Source organism: Citrus clementina, unplaced genomic scaffold (genome assembly GCF_000493195.1).
Source record: "Citrus clementina cultivar Clemenules unplaced genomic scaffold, Citrus_clementina_v1.0 scaffold_3, whole genome shotgun sequence".
NCBI lineage: Eukaryota > Viridiplantae > Streptophyta > Magnoliopsida > Sapindales > Rutaceae > Citrus > Citrus x clementina.
Window position 1 is genome coordinate 44,898,346 of NW_006262339.1, and position 8,501 is coordinate 44,906,846.

Here is an 8,501-nt window from a genome sequence, read left to right on the forward strand (position 1 = left end):
TTTCAATGCCTCTGCATTATAAGCTCTGATGGGGTGCCGCCTCTTCTGTCACAATATTACCTGAAATTAAGGTTTCATGAATAATGGGGGTTTGTGTTGCTTTGATAATATTTGCCAATTATATTGCTATTAATTTCATCTTCTTGTGTTATGCTGTTTATTACTTCATTGTATTAATATCTTGTGAGGGTCTATCATCCCACTTGATTTCTGGGATTGATCATGTCAAATAAAATTATATTGTTTGTGCATCTTTTATTTTCTCATAATCAAAGTACATGAATATATATATATATATATAAATTTGGATGAACTGATGAATCATATTTAAATCCACCTATAGCTTAACTGATCGTAGTGGTTTTGAGGTTTCTCTTTCCGGCACATCGCTTTTATTCCTCATTTTGTCTAGGGTTTAATTAAATCAAGATTGGTTACCAATTAATTTAAAATCGAAATGCAGTTCCATTTGGGAATAAAACTTTGTGTGTGAGACAATATAAAAGCCATTCCGAAAAGAGTAATATCGGTCACCTATCTGATGTGTGTGTGTGTCATAAGAGTTTATTTTTATTTTTATTTTCTTTATTAATGTGGTAGTTTTTTTAATACGAATCAATAATTGAATTGACCCATCAAGTATTATATTATTTGAAATTTAATTTTTGTGACCGAGATATTGTTACTCTTAGAACAAAAATCTTATAAACCCCAAATGATATCATTTTGGTTCCGAAGAAACCTAAAATTGCAATTTGCTTTAACAATGTGATGGTCGAAATTTAACGCAAGAACATTTATACCCAAGAGAAATTCTTTTCTTTTTCTTTTTCTTTTTGACAAAACGTGAATACTTGAATAATGGAAACCATGGATGATATGGATGTGGAATTTTTTTTCACCATACTATTACTACCTTTATATGTTTATAATTTCTTTGTTTTCAATCTTACAAATTTCGAAGTGCAATACTCACCATTCACCAATGGAGTTAAGAAGTTGTGAGCGACACACACTGAAGCAACAAGCTTCTAAGAATGGACTTCTCGACCGGCCCAATATAAGTTCATTAGCAGTGGGCTAAGCCCATGATAATCTATCTCCACAGGCTCACGAACCAATTTTATTTATTTAATTTTATTTTGTATTTCCTGTTATTTCCAAAATTGGTTTGGTTGCTGCATCATATGTCTGCCTTGTTTTCCGCTTCCTGCTTTCGTTTCAACTTCTGTCTTGCTTGTATGTATTGTTTCTATCAATTTGCTCTTTTTTTATTTTTGGTTCCCCTTCTGTTTTCAAACAAGAATTTATTTTTTTTTAAGGATCTTTTATTTGTCTCTGCTGAAGTGTCATGAGTCAATTTTAGTATTAACCTAAAATTTGAAAGAATCGTGCTTGGTATATAGAAAGATGAAAGAAATTTATCTTCTCTCTTTACACCCACCCACTCTCTCTCTTTTATTTTCTTATTTATTTCTCTCATCTTTCTCTACACTTTGCATTTTTCAATTTGAAATATTCTGGATGCATTGACTAATGTGTTGTGTCTGTAAAATTTGATTAATATAAATAACATATAAATCTTTTTTAATCGAAGACAAGAACCATCATAAATAAAACATACTTGCACACACATATACAATGGTTACGCAAGTTTCCCCGTCATTCTTTTAGTCTCTATCCACCAACGACACCATCGGTTTGATAAACATTATTTTTGAGTTTCCGTTCGAAAAGCCGGTTGAAGAATAATCAAATTGTGTGAAGCCGATGTAGTAATGTAATTGCAAATTGGTAATGACCCTTGATTTGTGTATTTGGTTTGGTAGCTCCTTTGGGCATTATTATCAAAGAGTACGTACGTAGGCCTAGAGTTGAATTTGATCAACTAATGCCTTTAATAAAATTCAAGATGCTTAGCTAGCATAGCATCATATGGCACGCACGAACGATGGCACTCTTCCCTCCTCATAAAATAAAAATAAAACTGTTCAAATAAGATATGATATGAGAAGGTTTATTGGAATATTTAATTTGATATTATATTTATTTGTATTTAACAAAAATTTGGATCCAGCCAAAAGCCAAGATAATGGGCTTTTTTTTTTTTTTCACTTCGAGGGGGCTGCTGCACAATGTAAGACAAGGCTCGCTCAACCGTTGCTGGTGATGGAAGAAATTAAGAGATGTCTCTTTCAATAATTTGACAAGAAAAATGAATATCTATTTGTTTTCAATTGGAACTCATTCATCGAATTTGAGTGTACGCATCAAGCTGACATCACACGTATTTTTATTATTTTTATATAATTTTATATTTTTTTGGATGAATTAGCTAGAAGAAGCTAGAAGGCCCCGTGAATTCTTTTGGTTTCAAAATTTGATCCGGTTAATTACAATTAAGTGCATCCAAAAGATTATCATCAATTAATTAGCTTGAGCTTAGGAATTATAATTAATAATAGTAACATATATATAATGTAATACTTGGAATTATCTTTGGATTTGATATAACATATTTACACGCGCGCGCGCGATTTAATTAATGAGTTGAATCTTTAAAAATTAAATATAGATAATTCTTTTTTTTTCTTTTTAATATTTATATATCATCTCACCGGCCGTGAGATTATCAGTTTTTTGTTTGTTTGTTATGTTTTAAGCTTTATTAACATCGGCCAGGACTCAAGCCTTCTCAATTAATATGATAAAAAATTTGTCTATTATACTTGGCACGTTGTTGCCCTTGCTGTGCCTCTTCTGCAAACGATGTCGTATATTTTAATCAAAACAAAGAATGTTGATAAGACGCAGTTAAATATTAACAATCTTTTTACTTCAAAATTAGTGAGGCCAGTTACTTCATTCGCTACCTAATACGCTACACTGCAGGGAAGGGCAAAACAGTCCGAAGTTGATTCCAATCCAATCAATCTCAGGTTTTGTTTTGTTTTGTTTTAATTTCCTTTTCTTGGGGGGTCTAGAAACATTATACTAATTAACTAATTTAATTTAACTCTTTTAGTTCCAGTACTGAGCAGCCTGTAAATCTTGACCTGACCAACACCACATAAACATTAAAATTGTCCACGTCTGCTCCGCCTGAATCAGAAGCGTCACATGAGAAAGGCTTTATTCTTTTTCTTTAACTTCACCTGGCTGATTTTTTTTTTTTTTTTTTTTTTTTTGACCTTCTGGATTTGGTTCTTCATGAACTTCACGGGCTAGCTCCTTAGTCCTTTATTGGAAACTCATAAAAGGGTAGCCACCCCATAAATGATTTTATCCACTGATTATTTTACGGCATTTAAATAAGGGGAAAAAAAAAAAGAAAAAGGAAAACTTAATGTGAAACAACTTGCTACTGAAAAAGAAAAGTTACAAAGACTCGCCTTTGCCTTTGAGGTCGAGTTTTGTTTTTGTTTTAATTTTATTTTTATTTTTTAATTCTGCCCATTACCATTACGCTTGAAACTCTTTATTTATTTATTATTATTATTTTTTTATTTTGGATTAAGTTTATAGGAAAAGACAGTCCAGTGATTATGTAAGCTAAAATTCATGTAATGGTTGATACCGGTGCTCACTTTTCTATCTACAAAGGTTAATATTAAGTTATATGTATGTAATTTATAATCCTCTCACATAAATAATAAATAGTGTAAGTTCACTCATTATTCATGTGAGAGGGTTATAAGTTGCATGCATGTAACTTAAGGGGATCCATCTACAAAACCTAATTCATACGCTATGTGTGTGGGTACTACCAATGCAACGTATTTCAAACTTTCAATCATAAAAACCAACAATTCATGAGTCAGGTGTCAGCAGTAAGTTTTTTACATCACCGGACACCGTCTCCAAATCCAACTGAAACTCCTCCTAATAAATGACCTCACAAGTCACTATTACAAATTGTCGTGCATCACTTGCTTCAAAGTTCATTACTTGCTGTACATATGCGTATACACAATTTCACACATACATATTCTTATTTTTTTTAATAAATTAAAGTGCAAATATCTTTTTTTTTTAAATAAAAAATTTGGGTTAGTTATTACCACTTAATTATATGTAAATTAATAAAAAAAAAAAATCATAAACTCTAATAGACTACTGAAAAAGCCACAAACCATGTAATGAATTTCATAGTTTTTAAATGATATGTAGAAATTTCTTTCAATTGTACGTACCGCGTTTTAAACTTAATCTCTAACGCGTAGTAAGGGGTGTGTGGGTATATAGTCATCGTTTTAAATGAAGTAAATATGGGTATGGTTGCACTCTTTGGGTCTAGATACGCCCATTGTGTTCTATGTTAGAATTAGTCTAGGCAAGGGTTCTCGTAGATATCTAATCAAGTGTGCTTACCAATAAGGAAAATAAATAAATTTCATAACATTATATATTTGTTTTTGTAACATTGTGTCTGATAAAATGTACCTGTTGAACGATGCGATCACATCATCATGATCGCGATGTGGAAAGAACTCAAAAGTTCCACTAATATTGGTCTTCCTAATTAGCTTTATGATACGGGAAGGAGTCCGAAAAACAGTTATATTTCACTTTCGAAGACAAAATAATTAACTCATCCTACTTGCAAATCATTGATAGAGAATCCCCTTCCTTGTTTGTCTTTCCAACTTTGCGCGGCCGTGATCTACCCACGTGGCATGTTTCTTCTTTTTTTTTTTTTTTGGTAAAAAGGGGCTCTAGGCAGAGCTAAAGAACAATCGAGCGAGAATGGGCAACCCCATAAGCATCCTTAAACAAAAAGGGTCTAGCACCCAACGGGGGAGTATGGTAGATAGTAAGACCAAGAGGAATAGAGAAGGCTAGGCTCGCCATATAATCCGCTGCGAAGTTAGCTTCTCTGTAAATATGGGAAACAGAAACTTGCCAATCCATCTTTAGATAATCCTTGATAGCTCGAATCAGAGGAGTATAGTGATTGATTTCCAATGTTGGCTTGGTCACCAACTGCAGCACACAACAACTATCTATTTCCACTTTAAGCTTTCTTATACCAGAATTCCAGGCTAGCTGCAACCCTTGATACAAACCCCAAAGCTCCGCTACTGTAACAGAGCAGGAACCTATCATCATCCCAAAACCACTTATCCAGCGACCCATGTGATCGCGAATCAATCCCCCAGCAGAAGAAATTCCCTCCCTGTTATGGGCACCATCCGTGTTCAGAGAGCACCAAGGCCAATCTGGAGGTTTCCAAGAAATCCATCTCATCACTCTTGTATGTCCTGAGGTAAGCGGATGAGAATGAATCTTATGCATTTCCGCAGTGCGCATAAAAACATCCATTAAAACAGTATTCGGATCCATAGAAACTTGATTAAAGATGAATTGGTTCCTCCAAAACCAAAGTCTCCAGAGAGCAATACCAAAGAAGATGGCCCAATTAGAAACACTCCCTAGCCCTCCGACCATTCCCAGGTTCGTACGAAGCCAATCATGGAGCCGCCAATTGAAGAATTGTTGTCGTTTATTTTCTGGGAGAATCAGGAGCCAGAAACGCTTAACCAAAGCACAGTCCCGCAAGACATGCATAGCATCCTCAGTCGCAGCCCCACACCGGTCGCAGGAGGTTGATACCGGGATGTGACGACGAACTAATTCGGCCTTAGTTTTCAGACGATCGTGAAATGCTTGCCATAAGAAGATCCTCACACTTTGGGGACCCTTCCAACTCCAAACCGTACGCCAGAGCCTGTCATCATGCATGGGAGTATCATTCGAAAAGGCCAAGTAGGCCGAGTGAGTAGTGAAACGCCCAGATTTGGAGTGAGTCCAAAACAAAGAATCCGTACCCTTATCAGGGGATGGGGGATGAAAAGCCGCAATCTGAATAATGATATTAGCAGGAAGAAATTGTTCAAAACGCTCCCAGAGCCAGGAACCATCTTCTTTAACAAAATCAGCCACTTTACCGTTTAAGATATTGCTAGGAAGATTATTGGTTGTATAAGCCGCAAGAGGGACATCCTTAGTCACCCAAAGATCCCACCAAAACCAAACGGATTTACCATCTCCCAAGCACCAGCGTCGGCTTGCCAAAACATCACTCCACACATTTCCGATAGACTTCCACAAGTGAGAACCATAGCGCGTTGGAAGCAAAAGAGGCGGATTGCGAATGTCAACCCCATATTTAGAGACAAGGACCTGAACCCAGAAGCTGTTTGGGGAAGAGAGGAGACCCCAAGCAAGTTTCATATGAAGGGCTCGGTTCATGATAGCCAAGGATTTGAACCCCAACCCCCCGGCTGACTTTGGCTTACAAATATCCTTCCAGCTGATCATGCTAAGGCTTTGATTAGGTGAAGAGCCACTCCAAATAAAGCGCCTGCATGCCCTATCAATCTTCTCTCTGATACCAGCCGGAATAGAAACAGTTTGCATGACGTAAATGGGAATAGCCTGAAGGACCGACTGAGCCAGAGTAATGCGGCCAGCCAGAGACAAATGGGAAGCGTTCCAGCCAGAGAGCCGCTTTTCAACTTTATCAATAATATCCTGGAACATTTTATTGGTGACCCGTGAGTGGTGGAGAGGGACCCCAAGATACTTCCCAAGATCCTGCGTGACAGAATAACCAAGAATACCCGAGATCCTGGCCACATCTATACCCCTTACATTCTTGGAAAAGTATAACATAGTCTTGTTAACATTAACCTTAGCTTCTGAACTGTAACAATAAGCATCCAAGACTGCCGATAGAATACGAGCTTGCTCAATAGAAGCTTCAGCCAACAACAGGAGATCATCCGCAAAGAAAAGATGAGAGAGAGGGATACCATTGCGAGCCAAATGAATCGGTTTCCACTTATCAGCAGTCACGGCATTATGAATCCCATGGCTCAAGCGTTCGATGCAGAGAACAAAAAGATAAGGAGACAACGGATCACCCTGGCGAATTCCACGGGAAGGAACGAATTCATCCGTCACTTCCCCATTCCACAAAACCCGCATTTTGACTGAGGTAATACAAGCCATAATAGTCTGAATGAGATCGGGGGGAATTTGAGCTTCGCACAAAGTATCATTGATAAATTCCCAACTAAGGCGATCATACGCCTTCTCAAGATCAACCTTGATCGCCATAAAACCTTTAGCACCAGTCTTTTTCCTCATGGAATGGATGACTTCTTGAGCGATCACAATATTTTCCGTTATGTGACGACCGGGAACAAAGCTAGTTTGGTGGGGGCCAATCAGATGAGGTAAAATCGATTGGAGCCGATTGGCAATAATCTTGGTAATGGTCTTGTACGCTACATTGCAGAGAGAGATGGGACGGTACAACTTCAAAGAAGAGGGATTCTCAATCTTTGGAATAAGCGCAAGCAATGTAGTATTTAGATCCCCCGGCAAACGTTTATGCTTAAAAACATCTTTCACTAAGCAGCAAAGAGATGGGCCAACCGTATCCCACTGTGTTTGATAGAAAATGGCATGGAGGCCATCCGGACCCGGGGCCTTGAGAGGGTGCATGCCAAGGATGGTTCTTTTAATTTCATCATCATCCACATTCCCCTGAAGATATTGAAGCTCCTCATCATTAATAATAGGAAAAGAGTTCGGATGCGGATATGCCCGGAAATTTGGCGAGTCGCAAGAATACAGGGATGAATAGAACTGAATCACATGCTGCGTAATTTCCTCTTTATCATAAATCCAAGTGCCCGCATTATTTTTAATGGCTGTAATATGATTCCGACGCCTTCTAGATAAAGTTTTCTGATGGTAGTAGGAAGTGTTACGATCACCTAAAAGGAGCCAATCTTTGCGCGACTTTTGAAGCCAGAAAATTTCTTCCTGAGTAAGCACTTCTTCAAGCTCGGTTCTCAACTTTAATTCAAGCTCAAGGAGCCCTTGAGAACTATACTTCTCCAAGGCCCGCTGAATTCCCCCCAGCCGAGCCATTAATCGTCGTTTCCGCCAAAAAATATTCCCAAATTGCTGCCTATTCCAATCCATGACTTTAAGCCGAAAAAGATTTGCCGCCTCCATATAGGTGACGTTCCGATCCCATGAAGTGGCCACAAAATCCTTGAAACCATCATTCGTGAGCCAAGCCGCCTGAAAACGAAACGGCCTAGAATTTAAATTTCTCGGAGGATTAATATTCTCTTTCACTAGAAGAGGCCGATGATCAGAAATAAACTTTGGAAGGTGAAGGACAGTAGAGGCAGCATAAGTCTGAGCCCAATCTCCATTGCAAATCACTCTATCAAGACGTTTGAAAAGATTGCCGCGAGACCAAGTAAAACGTGGCCCATGAAAAGGAAGGTCATGCATGCCGTGACTATGAAACCAAGACTGAAAAAGTCTGCACACTCCTGCGCCCATCGGAGATCCTCCTTTCTTCTCAGAATTATACAGAATAGTATTAAAATCTCCACCTAACAGCCAAGGGCCCTGGACAGTCAAAGCAATCTTTGCCAACTCATTCCAAAGATGTCGCCTAATGCTAGGATTAG